Source organism: Cyrtonyx montezumae, unplaced genomic scaffold (assembly GCF_038088225.1).
Source record: "Cyrtonyx montezumae isolate F1298 unplaced genomic scaffold, pur_monq_1.0 scaffold_8, whole genome shotgun sequence".
Taxonomy (NCBI): domain Eukaryota; kingdom Metazoa; phylum Chordata; class Aves; order Galliformes; family Odontophoridae; genus Cyrtonyx; species Cyrtonyx montezumae.
In genome coordinates, this window is record NW_027072089.1 from 32,950,559 (window position 1) to 32,967,245 (window position 16,687).

A 16,687-nucleotide genomic window follows, 5' to 3' on the forward strand; every position below is an offset into this window, starting at 1 on the left:
CCCAATAGCTTTGGCTCAGAGCTAAGTGAAGACTCATGGATGTTGACCGAGTTGCTCATGTTTCTACATCATAATCCAATGACTTTAACACTGTATATTCTCATGAAAGCAAAAGCACAGTATCAGTGTCTAAAGTGGTAGAAAATAATTCTACAAGTTACCGGTTGCCTAACCATTGTCTTTTGTTTTTATTTTACTCATGTTTCATGCCTGTTTAAAACAAAGGCTTCTGATTGAGCCATTAGAAGTCAGTAACAATACATAGCGAACTTGAGAAAAAATCTGCAGAGATTTTGTTTCATGGATTCTTTAGAACATTAATTTCACATCCTGTTCTTTAAAATGTGTTCCCTTTTGTAGCAATAATTATTGAGGATGTGAGTAAATCAGAGTCTGAATCATTTAAGACCTCTACATCCATGAATAATGGTCACCAGTGACTATTTCTAAGCTACATATTTATGCAGTAATTCAAACAATGAAGTCTTGAGGTGTTTCTAGAAAATCAGCATTAAAGTAAACATCTTGTTCTGTATTGAGATTATTAGAGGAGCTATTCAACAAAGATGAGACTTTTGTCAGAGTTTATTATCAAAAGCTATTGCAGTAATACAGTTATTTCAGTAGATACAAGCTGATCAAGTTTCCTGGGATTTAAAGGTCAATTCAGGTCACTCGTTACTTTTGTTGACCTTGTAAATCTGCAGCATTATAGGAAAAAGAAAGAGATAAGTGTGCTACAAATAGCACAGATAAATATGGAAGAGATCATTTTAACCCTCCTGCATGAAAATCTTGTTCTCCTTATGCAAGAATCACAAAAACAAGAGGCAAAAAAAATCACAGATTTTCCTTTTCCAGCCATAATATATATACATCCTTATTTCTGTAGAGCATCCTCAATGTCCTCAAGCTCCTGCACTCTGTGAATTTCCACTGGTTCCTTCAAACATAAGAGGTCATAACCACCAGCTCAAACATGAGGGAGAATGGCAAATTTGCACAATAAACTACTTGAAGTCTGTGCTGGTAATTCTAACAGCTGTAGTCTGTAATGTGAATATCCCTTAATTCAAGTCTAACTCGTGAAAGCTGTGTTTAAATTTGTGTTTCAGTGCAGTATGAGTAGATCTACTTCTCAGCAGACTTGGATTGATTATAGTTGCACATCTTCTGTCTTCTTTGTTACATTTTTTCTCCTTCTTTATTCCCAAAGGAGATGAAGGGCCAAAAATGACACATTTGCCCTCAAGTTCTCAAAAGTCATAGTAGAATGTTTCTCTTTCCCAACTGTTCTGCCTCACAGATCAATTATTTTTTTCCATGGAAATAGTTGAAAATTTGTTTCCTGTAACACGAAGACTAGATTGATAGCTTCTAAGCATATTAATCTTGCTGTTTCTTCATGTTAACTGCTCCTTATTGTTAATTTATTTGCTGTTGGTTCTACTTGCAATTATGGACAGAAGTTGTTTTTTTTCTTCCTCTGGTAGAAGCCATATATACTTTATTCCAGGAAAGGTCTGATGGATGTATGTGCTTTTAGTGTTTGGGTAAGTAGAATGCTACAGGACTCAGTTCGCTGAAAACTGCAAGCAGAGAAGTTAAAGCAAGTTTTTATCTGGAGCGGTGTTTGAACAACATCTTTGTTTTGGGATCTCATTTAAGCATCTTCATATACACAAGTGGTCAAATGTGAGTCTTGCAGGTGATGGAGCTGAGATTTTGTTCCTTTCAAAGGTCAGATTGGAGTTCGTTTTTTTTCAATACATGCAAATAAATCTGAGCCTTGTAGGTAATTTTTCATTGAGTCATTGAGGCTTAGTGCAACAAGTACTGAAGTCTGACTATGAAATCTTGGAATGGTCATTTTCCTATGTATACCCATATAAAGACAGAAGCTCAAAACACCTTGCTCTTTTTGGATGTAGATTTTTATCAGATTGTAGTGGCTGATTATACATCTAGAAAAGATAATAAGAAGATGAATCATCTGATACTAAGTGGAGATACAACAAATTGGTCCTTGAAAAAAGATTAGAAAATAGAATTGAAATTGATTGAAATTCTTCCTGTCATGAGCATTTTTAAATGATATCCCTTCTGTAATATAAAACAATGCTCTTTTGTTTGTAGGACCCAGACTGAAAAATTGTTTGAGATCTTAATTTTACCATTATGTCTCCTGTCTTCAGAGTCTTTCTTCCAAAGATAGATTCTAAACAAGGTATTGAGATGAGATACAAGGGGATGCAGCCAATCAACCCCTGTAATCATCGGAGGGTACATTTTGAAAACAGCTTGGTTGCTCAGCTTCTCTCTCTTCTACCCACTGTATACAGAGTCTGGCAGATGACACATTCGTTCAGCCCTGCACTTACTATCAAACACCTTTCAACAAACACAAGCTAAAACACTCTACTATAGTAACACTAACTCCTACTTCCAGTGAAATGCTATTACAGTTACAGGGAGGAAAAGCATCAGCTGTGTGGGGAAAAGTGTTCCCTCTTCTGAGCATATCTGCTGTCAGGATGGTTAGGTGTCTAGCATGAGTGTTTGTGCAGACTGCTTTTAGCACAGCTGGGAGTCCTGCTGCCCGACGAGCCCGTCTGGCTGCGGAGAGCGCAAGCTGACTGACACCCTCTAAGGCTGATGTAGAAACTTTGCTGTAAAACCTGATATAGTTTCTGACACTGACGGGTATGAATTGTGAGAAATGTCAGTTCAAGCCAAAAAGCTACTGGTGAAATAGCATCCGCCAAACATATTCCCATGATACCATGGAAGACTTTAGCAGCCTTGATTTTCTTGACGTGGTAGCAGGTAACTAAATGTCTCGATGTAGCTACAGTCACATTATTTTCAAACAGTACTCAAGAGGCTGTATCCTGATTTGCAGGGTGCATTTTCACCCCTATTGCAGAAGAAGGTTGGTTTCATACTGTTAGATACTTGGAATTTAATACATTTATATGTATGTATTAGAGCATGTATATATGCTTGATTTTAGCATAGAAGTATGTGGGAACAGGACATCCTGGAAACTATTTTTATCTTTCATTGTCTCACTTTTCTGTAGTCATTAATGTGACTAATAAAAAGCACAGAAAGACAGCTATTCAAATAATTAAGTACTTTATTTTTGCCTCAAAATATGAAATTTCATCTTCTAGACTAAACTCCTTTGGACTAACAAGCCTGAGACTGAATGATGCTATATCATGTGCAAAAAGAATACTTAATATCAGAATTTTGCCCTCTAATGGATATGAGATAAAAGTTGGCAAGATAGTTTTCACTGAAAGCAAGGCTTTTAAACAAGGCTTTTTACAATTCAATTTAGTTTGTTTGCCCTTAGCTTGGTTGCACTTCTTGCTCAAGAACACTGAGGCATTGGCTCCTGACTTGTTCTGACACAAGCAGACAATTTTCATGAATGCCTCTGCTATATAAAAAATACTTACTCAGAACAGTATTAACTGTTTCTATCTAGTGACATTTTAAGTTATCTTTTTCCATCACTCATTTTTTCTGTTGCTTTTTAAGAGTAGAGCTCAAGGCTTCTTTCAAAATACTATTATAGCACCCGAATAGGTAGATTTCTAAAGATAGAAACCTGACTTCACATGTAAAAACTAATGACTAAGTTGTCCTCAGAAGGCTTTTGAAAATTCTCTGTAATATTTGTAAAACTTTCCTGCTAAGTGTTTTTGTTACCTCTTTTTCTTACCTACAGCACACTGTAGAATGGTACAACAGTTTTACAATCGGTTTGAGGACATACAGCACCTACCAAAATTGCAGGTCATTTATCAGAAATGTCAGAATAACTTTCACCAGAAGACTGCTCTGTTTAATGGTGTCGTACTAGTAAAAACCAAAAATAGACAGAGATATTTAGTTTGAATGTTAAGAAATTATTTTTTTTGGCTGCCAAGGGTCTTATGTCAGGCCTAATAAGGTGTAACACTAAATATTACTGTCCATCAGAAATATGCCATTCTCATTCTTTGAGCAGTACTGAGTTGTGGGACAAAGTAGTAGGGTTGTCATTATTCACGGATTTTCTGACACACCTTAAGTGAGCAAGTTAGGAGTTATTTCTCCTAATCTTTCTACAGAAATGCTTTAAAAGATGAAGATGAAGATTCTTTATAGTACTTTTTCATGCAACCCCTGACTCTGATTCTTCTCTTGGAAATGTCTTCCAGGATTAGTTTCTCCATCACATTCCTAGGAATGTAGTGAGGCTGACTGACCTGTAGTTGATCAAATCCTTCTTCTTGCAGGAAAGGCAGAAGTGACAGCTGCTCTCATCCAGACCTCAGGAATCCTCCTGATCAATTTGGCCTTTCAAAGATAATTGGGAGTGGCCTCACAGTGACACCAGCCAGCTCCCTCAGCACTCGTAGGTGCGCTCAGTCAGGCTCTGTGCTTTATATGTTTAATTTGTTTAAATATTTCCTAACCTGAGCCCTGCAGTTATCACCAGCCTCAGGGGCCTGTGATTTCTGAAGGTCTGAGTCTTTTCATAAGTTCATAAGTTCATAAGTTCATAAGGTTGGAAAGGACCTATAAGATCATCTAGTCCAACCATCCTCCTATCACTATCTCTACCCAACTACTAAATTAAGTCCTTTAGCACCTCATCTAAACGCTTCTTGAACAGTGCTAGGGACGGTGCCTCAACCACCTCCCTAGGCAGGCCATTCCAGTGCCTGACCACTCTTTCAGAAAAGAAATGCTTCCTCAGGTCTAATCTAAATCTTCCCTGGCGCAACTTGTGGCCATTCCCTCTCGTCCTGTCATTACTTATCAGGGAGAAGAGGCCTACCCCCTCCTCACCACAACCCCCCTTCAGGAAGTGGTAGAGTGCAATAAGGTCTCCTCTGAGCCTCCTCTTCTCCAGACTAAACAATCCCAGCTCCCTCAGCCGCTCCTCATAAGACTTGTGCTCCAGGCCCCTCACCAGTTTTGTTGCCCTTCTCTGAACACGCTCCAGGGCCTCAATGTCCTTCTTGTAGTGAGGGGCCCAAAACTGAACACAGTACTCGAGGTGCGGCCGTACCAGAGCTGAGTACAGGGGGATGATCACCTCCCTGCTCCTGCTGGCTACACTATTTCTAATACAGGCCAGGATGCTGTTGGCCTTCTTGGCCACCTGGGCACACTGCCGGCTCATGTTGAGCCGAGCATCAACCAACACCCCCAGGTCCTTTTCCTCTCTACATTCTTCAAGCCATTCTGCCCCAAGCCTATAGCATTGCATGGGGTTATTGTGGCCAAAGTGCAGGACCCGGCACTTGGTCTTATTGAACCTCATCCCATTTTGCTCAGCCCAGCTGTTCAGCCTATCCAAATCCCTCTGAAGGGCCTCCCTACCCTCAGGCAGTTTGACACATCCTCCCAGCTTTGTGTCATCTGCAAACTTACTGAGGGTAAACTTACTGAGGGTTTTCAAGTGCAGGTACAGGGATCCTGCTACTTTTCCCTCTCTTCTCAAGATCCTGAGCTCTACCATAACATAGTTTCTCCAGGCAAGGCTGCTCTGAACCTTCACATCACTAATGTGTTCTTTCTTGCTTTGAAGTATGAGATGCAGCAGAGCACAAGCTGTTAGTTTCCAAAGGAGGACTACAGAGAAGATGAAAAATCTGGAGAGCAAGGTATATGAGGAGCAGCTGTAGTCCCATGGTTTGCTCAGCCCAGAGCTGAGGGGAGGCCTCATGGTCGTCTGCTCCAGGGAGTGGAGGGGCAACGCTGAGCTCTGCTCTCTGGTGGCAGTGACAGAGTCTGAGGGATTGGCATGGATCTGTGACAGGGAGGGGCAACTGGAGGTTAGGGTCAGGTTCTGCACCAGAGGGCCATGGTACGGGCAGCCCAAGGCAGCAGGCATGGCCCCAAGCTGCTGGAAATCAAGAAGCATTTTGCTAAAACTGTCACATAGGATTTGAATTTTTACTGGTTCTGTGTGGATCCAGGAGCTGGAGTTCAGGATCCTCGTGGGTCCCTCCCAACTCTGGATAGTCGATGATTCTATCGTTTGATAAGAACACGTCTCCATGTTGTATCCTTGATCAGCTGTTTCAGGAATTTGCCATCAAGGCATTCCAGAAACATCCTGGGCTTCTTTGTGCCTTGCTGTATTCCTCTCCCCACAGATCCTGGAGTGGTTACACCGCCCTGGAATGATCAGGCCCTGTGAACATGGAGCTTCTCCCTGTTCTATGAACAAATGAGTATCTTATGTTCGCTAACAGCCAGGTTGTACCATCTCCCCTTTTCAGGAAACATGTATAATGAGTAGTTTGAAAAATGTTTTGGCTTCAAGGTAGCATATTTGTTTTTGCCAAAAAAGCCATACATGATCAGCTTGATTTCTGAGCTAGAGAACCTCCTGCAGTTCAAAGAAACGTGATTTTTGAACAGATACACAGGATTATTTCTGATGTGTGTGCCTTGGATGCAAAACCAAGACATCTAAAAGCAATTCAGAATATCCTAGTTCATAAGCCTAAAGAACAAAGGACCAAGCTTATTAGGTATCCTTGACTTTGAGTTCCTGTTTGATATCTCCTGTGGCCTCAGTGGAATGTCTTTCCTGGACAGTGCTCTATACTTCTGGCCAAACTGCTCCTTGCTATGCAATATGAGTTTGTAGCACTTGTGGGACTTTATGTAAATCTCTTGCATTCAGTTACTATATTAATTCTAGTTTTCTTGGATGATTTATACCTACCACACTAGATGTGACATTAGAGGCTATGGACTATCTCTTATTTTGTATTGCTCTTTTCTTGGATGAGTTTATAAAGTTCACTGAACCTGTGGGATTAAAACTGTGTTTCTGATGCTGACCATGTCAGCCAAGGTTACTCACTAGGTCTAGAGTGGTTCAGTCGCACCACATTTTATAGCTAATGTTCTCAGAAGAGGGCATTCTCATCCCTGTCACCTGTGGCTGTGCTTCACACCAATCTGTCTAGAATATCAGGTCTATGGATGTAAAACAAAACCTAAACTCTGACACTATAAGAGACCTTTAGAGGGATCTTTATTTGTGTGACATTTCTTTTAAATATTATTTTCACTGCTTCATGTAATAATAGGTATTACAGGATACATTATGATAATGTACTGTGACATTTGGATTTCTCTTGCAGCGACCATCTTCATGACATTTGTTACTAATTCTTAGTTCAATTTTTCATCCATTTATTTTTAATTCATGGCTTATTTTGAAATAAACTTCTTCAGTGATTATATGTAGACAATATTTTGGCAGAATTAACTTGACATTTTGATATTTTTTCCTTAAATTTCCTCAAGTAGTTGTCGTAAACCACCACAGAGTTTTTTGAAGTATGCCAATAGTGTGACTAGCTTTTTTCAAGGCACAAAAAATGTGGGAGAAAAAGAAAAGAAAAAAAAAAGAATATCTTGTCAGTAATATATAGTTAGACAAATTGCTTCTTCAATTTGGAAATGCCTAAATTACAGTGTTTGGATTTTGTGACTTCTCCTCAGGTTCTGTTATCTGTAATTGAAACCCTGGTTTTATTCTCACTCTGTTGATCCTGTAGTTTAAAAATACATCTTTATAAACTACAAGATGTTAGATTGTGTCTCATTTAATATTTCTTTTGATGTTCTGAGTGTGGCTACTCGTGAATTGGGTTATTTTTGAGGAGGTACTGATTCCTGTAGTTTGACAGTAACTGCAATACTCGATTTTGGCCGCTAAGTGTCAGACACTGAATAATCTTTTGACACAGAGGTTTTTTTCAGCTTCTTCATTTTTTCCTGCAGGATAATGATAAAAAGGCAAAGTAGTTACAGCTCTTCTTGGCCCATGTTTAACCTGGAAAATATACTATTTATTAAGTTAAATACCATCACTGAGAGATACTGGAGCTTGATTTAGGAAAGCTTTGTGTTACAATTTATGCTACCTGTAATGTGATACACTGTAGCATCACATAGATTAGCTCATCAGTTAAGAACAAGAGTTGCATTTTATTGATAAGAGGCTTAAATCCTGCTTGTGGTACAGCTGTTAGAGGATCCTTCCTCAAAAGCTGAGAACAGACATGACCCTGAACTATATCTAGGTATTATTCTGGGATGATGAGATGAGGAAACTCTATATTGTTTGGTTGTCCCTAAAACGTGCTAAGGGCCTGTAATCTGTGCTGGAGAGGTTAGCTGGGAGCTTTTCAAGCTTTCCTGGTACAGATACAATTTATACAAGCAGTAATTTCACTATCTTATTCTAGTTTCTTTTCCCTTCTCTAGCTACTGCAACTACTCAGAAAAAAATGTGTAGACAAAATGTTATAGTACTATTGTTGCTAAGTTGGAGAACTCAACATCATGAGAAGTTGACTGAGGCAATGTATGAAATTTCTTTTTTTTTTTTCTACTACATTATGCTTAGAAAACCACCTGAAGAACAGTCAACTAAACTGGAACCTAATAACCTGTGTCTTTGCCTCCCTTCTATGAGATGTCCATGCCCCATCTTCAGGATATGCTGATGAGACATTCATAATGTGTATGGATTAGTTGCTGTGAGGTGACATCATCATCACGGAAAATTCCAAGTAGTAATAAATAACTTCACACTCAATGAAAGGTCGGGGTGCGGCAGAGTTCAAACCCTCCCTTAGAGAGTAGGTACATGGAAAAGTTCAATGCAACTTTTCATATCATCTATTTTAAACACTTCATGAGACTACAATGTGATACCGTGGTCATGTCACAGTATGTACTTTGTGTTACACAATGGAGTATTTAATCTCACAATTCCTATTCACAGAGCAGTTGGATGAAACTTGGACAATTAGCTTTCATTTCCTTGTGAAGTATGGAATGCTTGGTCTTCTGTAAGTTTGAATTTCTTTTGAGACAAATTTTAACCGCACAGCCCAATTGTGGTAAGTCTCTTTCTGCCTTCCTAAGAATAGGCTGTTGGTCAATTTACTGTCCAGTGAGGGCAAATGTTATGGACAAAGATCTCTTCAGTAGGGTTCTCTCTTTCCTTCACATTTTCTCCATCCATCGTACAGTAGATGGGCCTATTTTAGAAATATAGGCTTACAATTTTAACTTGGTTTATGTAGCACTTTTATAAAATTTTAGTCCATAGCAAATCTGCTCGCTTAAAAAATTGCTCACAGTGGGATTCTACTTCTAAGAAGTATGAGTAACATGCCATTAGGAGGATTTAACAACAAAACCTAGAGATTTGACTCAAGAAGGAATAGTCTGAGCTGACCTTGGTACGCTGTGACAAATAATGAAATTTGAAGGAAATCTAGTGAGTTTATAAATTGTACTGCCTTAAGCCAGCAGGAAAGAACAGAGAGATATTTTGCTGGACTGCATCCATCTCCTTGAAGGGAAGAGCTATCCATACGGTCTGACCCTCACTGGGAGGGCCAATGCTCTCCTGCTCTCAAAGACAGTTTTTATTTTGCCTTAGCACTCTCTGTAAAGGAGACTTCCCGGTCAGTGCATGAAAAGATCCAAAAACTGCTAATCCATCCTCTAACATGCGTGGTGCTGCAGTTCATGTGCTTGTTGCAGTGGGTAGAATGGAAAGGAGAGCAATGGTCCAAAGGCAAATGATGTAGATTTTTGCATGTCAAATTCAATGTCTAACATTGAATTGCCACGCTTGATGGCTTATGATCAGGTCTATTTACAGCAGTGGGTTATAGAGCTAATAATAAGAAGCTTTCAGTTTGCTTCTGGTTGGGCTAATCAGGATTCAGCATTACAGGGATGCAGATGGCTTTTGGTTCTGGCACACAACATTTTGAACCCCACTGGAACACTGAGCTCAAAACTCGGGATTTTGGTGGTCTGGAAAAGGTGATTGAGACTGCTGTCCAGATGGTGGCACACTTACACTAGTAGTGGAATAAGTTTTCCTTGGCTCCCCCATCCCTTAAACATCACATGTGGATTGAAGTTCTGCTGCTCTCTGTAGGGTTGCCTGAGTCTATGTGAGCAGTGAGAACTCTTTGGAGATGGAGATGCAAATAGTTGAAGCAGTGAATATAATAAACTCTAAACAATTTAATCAGGATTCTACTGGTCTCCATGGACTATTTCTGTGGCATCTCAAAGGAGAGCTTAAGTATGCAGCTTTATTGCCCAGAGCTTTGACAGAAGTTAGCATCTCTCATTAATAAGCTTAAGTGAAAAAGGTTGAAAACTACTGCATCTAAACTACAGATGAGTGGGTTTGAAGAAGAAATCAGTAGAAAAAAAGCTTTACAAACTGTTGTGGAAGATTACAAGCTTAGAGAACTCCCTACTGGTCTTAAAATAAGTGTGAAGATGTTTATTTCAGTCTTATAGTTATTGTGAAAGTCATGATGATGATGTTTATCTAATTATAGTCTTCGTCTTGTAGCAAAAGACAAAACTTTATACTTTGTTCTACGGATGGCTAAAGTACTCCTTGTAATGGCAAGAATTATGGGTAGTAAAGTTCAGCCTGCGGTGAGTCCACTTGGCATGGTCTTCTGTCTTTCATAGATAAGTGACAAACTGAAGTTGAGGGGCTCATCTGATGTTACTGAGAAAGACAACTGGAGGTGTAGGGATAGAAGGCAGCAAACTTGCCTTGTAGTGCCCTCTGTCTTGTCACAGGCCTTATAGCTGTGAACTGTCCACACATAAAAAGACAAGAAGGATAGCATATATGTTCTCTAAGCAAGTTGGGTGACTTCCTCCACTTCATGCATGGTGGAATCACTGAACTGTGATGCAAGAAGGTAGATGACTTTTTTTTTTTTTTAACTCTAATTCTTTGTGGTGCAAACAAGATCAAGTTCTCAGATAAAAAATTGTCCCTTTTCTAATACCAACTCAGGAATAAAATGAGTTAGCAATGAAACTCATAAAAATTAGAACAGTTTCAAGATTGAGAATCTTCGAGATCTGAAAATTTATAAAATTAATTCAGGTTCTCATTTCACTATAAAATATTTTATAACAAAAATTAAATATCTTCAACAACCTCTGCTTGCATCTAGCAACCAGAATCATTTCTCTCTTTTAGTAAGTTCTAGAGAGATGAGACACCATTTGGCAGGAAGCTTATAGCTCACAAGTTTTTATCAACACAAAGTTCCTATTTAGCAAGATTATCAAAATTTAACTTCCATTTACAATATATTCTGCCAATTCCTGTAATACAGGCCATGCCTGAACAAAGGTAATGTGCAAAAATACTGCAAAGTCATTATGAAGCACAATCGGCCAGACAGGATAGGGCAAAAAATGCTGTCAGTTAATTTGAATGGAAAAATATGTATTATTGGTTGAAATGTAATCAAATGTTTGAGATAGTTCTGTTTGGAAAGGGCAGATGATTCTCACTTAGAATTGCTTCATTTCAAAATCTCTGCCAAATCATCCTGCTGGAAAGATAGAGCCACCTGGCAGTTCTGAATGGCTGCTGAGGGTGGCTGCAAGCCAAATAAATTACCAGACGGTGGCGATTAGTTTTAAAGTTGGCCTATGTCATTTCTTCCTTACACAATGCTCTCCAATCCCTCAAGCCAGGCAGATTCCTGCAGGTGTATCAGAAAGGACACAGGTCCTTTGAAGTTGGCTGGTGAGGATGTTCTTGCACCAGTATTTTTCATCACCAGAAGTTAACATGGCAAACAATGCAGATGTTTCCAGGTATCTCCTTGCTTTTTGCCTTCCAGTTTCCAACTCATAAGTGTTGAGAGGCAAAGGTTGTGCATACCTCTTCTGATGATGCTTGGAGTCCTTCTGTAGCTGATGATAACAGAGAGATCCATGTTCCTGGAAGGAAACACTGAGATGACAAATTATATGTACTTCTTATTAACAAATCTTTTTTCCACACTTCACAGCCTTGGCCCATTTATGTCAAGCAAAATGAGTTCTATGTTTTGGTTTTTAAACTAGTGAGATACTTCTCATTAGAAAAAAAAAGGAGAAAAAAAAAAAAGAAAAAACAAACAGTATTGTTCGTATTAAGATTAACTGTCATACTTAGAAGATATCCATTCTCTAGATGTAGGCACTACAGAGATACATCATTTAGTTTTGAATGTGACTGAAACAGAGAAAAAGTTTGTCCTGGCTCTGTAGTGTAGATGCAGCTCTTAACAGCAAAGAAGAAAATCTGATAAACTCTCTGGGTATAGAAAGTGAATAAGCTTTTGGCTTCACAACTGATCTCTTCATGCAAGCATCAAAACACACAGCCAGTGTGGAATGGGGAAACTAGTGATCACATGTACTGAATGTATGATCAAATAGAAGATTTCAGTCTTTAGATTGTACCCTCCACAAAATACTATGTTACCATGACTATATTATTTTTCAAATGACAAGCTTCAGGCACTACCATTGATGTGACAGTGTGAAAAATAAAAAACATTTATACCCTGATTTACCAGTATTACAGACACAGAATCATAGAGGTGGGATGGGACCTACAGGAAGCATGAAATCCAGTCCTCTGGCTAGAAGTATGGCTACATATTTACCCTCAATAGATTGAGACATTCAGCAGTTATGTTTAGATAGAAGTCCTTAAGTTTATAAATGTTTCAGAGAAGACTTCTTGTCTTTTTCATGCATTTTAATATGATGTTACCCTTACTTCTGCTGTGTTCTGCGTTATATAGTGGATAGAAACAATAGCAGAGATAAACATGAATAGTAATTTATTCCAGAAATAGTCCAGTATTACCAGTAGGAGTATTTTTGGCATAAATAACTGCTCAGCCTAATTTAATGATGACTTGACCTAGCCAACAAGAACTAAAGATACAATTCTAGAAGTGATATGATATTCAGTGTGAGTAAGAGTAGCAGATCCTGAACATTAGCAAGAGGCTCTGTATTCTCTGTTTTAGCCAGCAAATCAGCCTTAGGTGCCATCCACTCAATTATAGAGCTAACTTTAGTGAGTTAAGTGGTCTACAGATACAAGAAGATTTTCACAAGCACACTGTTGTTATACAACAGGTGCATGGAGTGTGCATTTCTCTCATTTCCTTTTCATATTTACAAGCATCTGAATTTACACGTAAAACTTCTACTGAGAAACGTGCACTTCCAAGTCTTAAATAGGAAGGGCACAGGCTTTCAGTGTAAGAGTGAGGGATTTAACCATGGTAGTGGTTTTAAACAAAAATCTTGCCATTGCTATAATACAGAATCATAGGATCATAGAATAGTTGAGGTTGGAAAAGACCTCTAAGATCACCTAGTCCAACTATCAACCCATCACCACCACGCCTACTGACTCATGTCCCTTAGTCCTAGAATATGTAGCCCTACCTTTGTTTTCTGGGTAGGAGATTCAATATACTACCTGTAAACAAGGTTTAGAGATGAAGTGGGAAAAACAAGATAGTCCTTGAGGCACGAGTCTGAAACTTCAGTCTGGAGGAAAACACCTGCCAACCTGCTATCTAGTGGGTCCTTTTCACCATGCTTCTCTGTGCACACTGTCACAGGCCACTCAGTCATGCCCAATTGTCATGTCCTGAGGTTGCTTAATCTGGAGAAGAGTAGGCTCACTGGAGTCCTTATCTTTCCCTATGACTGCCTGAAAGGAACTTGTAGCAAGGTGAGTGTCAGTCTTTTCTCTTAGGTAACAGCAATATGACGAGAGGTTATGGCGTCAAGTAGCATCAGGGGTGGTTCAGGTTGGATATTAGGAAGAATTTCTTCTCAAAAGGAGCAGTTAGACATTGGAACAGGCTGACCAAGGAGGTGGTGGAGTTATTGTCCCTGGATGTATTTAAAGAAAGTGTAGATACAATAATGAGGGACAGTATTTATTGGGTAATATTGGTGGTAGGTTGGCTAGAGGACCTTAGAGGTCTTTTCCAACCTTAATGATTGTATGATTCAGTTCCTCATGGTGTTGTTTTTCCTCTCCCTAACTTGGCTGAGGGGCTCCTTAAGTAGGCATTTTCAGATGCCACCTGATATATTCTGAAATCATCAGACTTCTCAAAATGCAGGTGGCAACAGTTGCCTTCTTTTAAGACAGGAATAATGATACTCCATATTTTCTCTGATAGAATAATGGTGGAAAAACATAGGCAGCAAGAAAAAAGCCAGGTTCATATGTTGTCTTCTGGCAGCATAAACTTAATTTTCCTTCGGTGATACCTTAACCATGCACTTTACTCCTGCTTACTCATATACTTTCTTTCAGGTTCACTAAATCTCTATTTATTTCTTTGCAGTGGAATAGCTTCAGCTGGAGCAATTAAAAAACACAGAGGCAGCTTTTCTTGTAAGTATGATCTATTTGTATTTCTACTAAGTGTATACATGTATACATGCAGTTGCATTGACAGAGAGAAGCTTGTGAGATGATATTGCAAGGGCTGAGGAGATTACTGGCATGATTCTAGGATGGATGTATTGTTTATTAATACTTGTTTCTTATGAAATAATGGGTTGCATTTCTAAGCTATGTTGCTTAGAGACCAAACCAGTTTACACTCTTGGCCATATTTTTGCAGTTGCTTACCTTTCAATTTTCTTCTTAGGGTTTTGTTTATGGGTTCTTCAAAGATTTTTCTGTACTTGATGCTCTGTTTTTCCCATCATCAGCTTGTTCAAAAGTTCCTAGCATATGGTGATCCTTCTCTCCATAACCCCTGTAAGGCACATTTGCCTGTACCATCTCTCTAAACACTGCAAAGATGAATAACTGTTGCCATAGTTGGCACGTGTGAGCAGACCACATGGAGCAGAGAGAAAAAAGGAATCAGAAAGTTGATATGCTCTAAGGCTATAGGAGTACACAAAGCCATTCTTAGCTATATACCCATTTTGAATATTTCCAGTGAAAATGTTTATCTGCCACAGATTATGTACTTATGTACTTACTTTGTGGCAGGACATTCTTTCATTAGCAAATTTCTAGGCTAGATAAATCTCTCATGTATTGGTTAATGTGCTCACACAAAATACCAATTAATAATCTAGATTATAAATGGAGAAGGAAACAGAATTTCCACTCAGCCTTTAAATGGCAAGCCTCTTTAAATGGCTTGACTGACACCTCTCTAAATTCACCTTGAAGTTCTGGGGACTTTTGCTCACCACCTATGAGGTTTCTTGGCACTCAGAGGCAGGTTTTGCAGGACCTGAGTGTCAAAGAGACTCAGGCCTGCTATTTGTGTATTACTGAAAGTTCTTTCAAAACTGCTGTGACAAGTGGAATGGCACCATTATAAAGCAAGAATTTTGGGAAATGTGCCTTTGGAACTTTTTAGGAAGGAGGAGGAGAGACCATCTGTTTTGCTTGTCACAATTCTTGTTTGTTTAAGATGTGAATTGCCAGAAATGTGGAAAGATTGGGTACAACGACAAGTGATAGAGTAATTTTCACACTGGACTTATGGGAAGCATGTGTTGTCCATCTGTGTGATTCTCATTTTATGCAAATTTAGAGATATAGTCTTATGTCTAATTGTCCAAAGGTAGTTCTGAACATTCAAATGGTGGAAAGATATCATGCCATATCGTCAGTAGACCTTCCTTTGGCTCTGTAACACACCAATGCAGAATGCTGCTTGCTTGAACTACAAATCATAATAAACATTTATATTTAGAATCCAATAAAATAATGTTCAAGGGTCTGCAAAATACTTCAGACCCATGCTTGGGTTTTTCTGGAAGTGGAAGAGGATGCCAGTATTTTCCTGACCCTCCTAAGCAGGTGTTACTTATTGTCATTCCTGCTGGTTCATGATGATAGAGGAATACTAAAAGAAGCTGATGTGAGACTTTGTTATAAAAAAAACAACAACAACATCTGTGTGTATTTAAGGCTTATTCAAGGAGCTGCTGCAAAGAAGCTTTGATTTAAGGTTTGTTTTTGGGAAGGAAAGTGTTTGTTTTCTTAAAAAAAAATCACATTTGCAGAAGGTGAAGGAAGATTTACCTGTAACATATTGCTTTTCTCAGAGATGGTGAAAATAATACTTTCTCTTATCAGCCTTAAGTGTTTTGAGAGAAAAGCTCTCAAAAGATTTTTTTTTCTCCCCCCCCACATCCCTCCCCCCCACCCCTCCCGGCTGTTAATTATATGTCTATAAACTGGAAAATAGTTCTGTACTTCTTAAACTCTGAATTGCAACTGGAAATTTGACTAAAAATATTTCCTAATTCTGCTGTAATTGAAGTGTGAGTATTGTGAATTTAAAACAGGCTTTTTGAGACTGTCCAGTCCAGAAATGCTTCAGTGCTTAAATCGTTACGGTAAAAAGGATGAAAGGAATCCAAATAAATTGAGAAGGAGATTTGGTCTGGAATTCTTATTAGAGGTTCTTATGAAACGTTTTTGCTTATGCTAATGCTTTCAATGGTACCATGCCAGCAGCGACCAAGGTTCAGGTTTATGTCATGTCAGTTACTGAAACCTCTTAGCTAAACACTGTGGCGCTACATTCAGGCTTTTCTATTCCCTTTACTTTCATCTTCTTCTCATTATCGCTGTTTGGATGATTCTAAGACAGTTCTCATTTGTGACTTCAATACTTCAATACTCTGTTTCATAGCAAGGTGTGTTGTTAAGGCAGGCAAGAAGGCAACCCCCCTTTAATAAAGAGTGATACAGTATTTGTAATTGATAAAAGTACCAGAGGGAATAGAG